The sequence below is a fragment of the Mandrillus leucophaeus genome, unplaced genomic scaffold, assembly GCF_000951045.1.
Source record: "Mandrillus leucophaeus isolate KB7577 unplaced genomic scaffold, Mleu.le_1.0 Scaffold454, whole genome shotgun sequence".
NCBI lineage: Eukaryota > Metazoa > Chordata > Mammalia > Primates > Cercopithecidae > Mandrillus > Mandrillus leucophaeus.
This window is the reverse complement of record NW_012104854.1, coordinates 2,434,106-2,434,955: the sequence shown is the minus strand read 5'-3', so window position 1 is coordinate 2,434,955 and position 850 is coordinate 2,434,106. Positions and strand designations below refer to the sequence as shown.

The 850-nt window shown below is 47.3% G+C and overlaps 1 protein-coding gene across 1 annotated transcript in view; it reads left to right on the top strand.

Annotated features, from left to right (window-relative positions):
- Positions 1 to 563: 563 nt before the first annotated feature.
- Positions 564 to 850, top strand: part of LOC105549732 (chromosome unknown open reading frame, human C9orf72) — a 27,467-nt gene continuing 27,180 nt past the window's right edge. Inside the window, exon 1 of the mRNA XM_011994379.1 lies at positions 564 to 720. The gene's annotated coding sequence lies outside the window, so the exon portion shown is untranslated. The remainder of the gene's footprint in view (positions 721 to 850) is intronic.

The window sequence follows — 850 nt, the reverse complement described above, 5'->3', positions numbered from 1 at the left end:
CTCATCTGTAGTAAGTGAAATCTATACACCTACAGACCAACGACGCAAGGTTTCAAAAATCTTTGTGTTTTTACACATCAAACAGAATGGTACATTTTTCAAAAGGTTAAAAAAAAAAAAACTCATCCACATATCACAACTAGCAAAAGTGACATTCCCCAGTGTGAAAATCATGCTTGAGAGAATTCTTACATGTAAAGGCAAAATTGCAGTGACTTTACAAGGGACCTGGGGATTCCCGCCCACAGTGTGGAGCTGTCCCCTACCAGGGTTTGCGGTGGAGTTTTGAATGTACTTAACAGTGTCTCACGGTAAAAACAAAACTTCATCCACCAAATATTTGTTGAGCGCCCACTGCCTGCCAAGCACAAACAAAACCATTCAAAACCACGAAATCGTCTGCACTTTCTCCGGATCCAGCAGCCTCTGCGATTAAGGTTTGCACACGCTATTGCGCCAACGCTCCTCCAGAGCGCGTCTTAAGATAAAAGAATGGGACAAGTTGCCCCTCCCCCTTTCACGGGCCTCGTGCGTCAACGTCATCGCATATAGAAAACAGACAGACGTAACCTACGGTGTCCCGCTAGGAAAGAGAGGCGCGTCAAACAGCGACAAGTTCCGCCCACGTAAAAGATGACGCTTGGTGCGTCAGCCGTCCCTGCTGCACGGTTCCTTCTCTCTGGGGGCGGGGCGTGGCTAGAGCAGGTGTGGGTTTAGGAGGTGTGTGTTTTTGTTTTCCTACCCTCTCCCCTCTACTTGCTCTCACAGTACTCGCTGAGGGTGAACAAGAAAAGACCTGATAAAGATTAACCAGAAGAAAACAAAGAGGGAAACAACTGCAGCCTGTAGC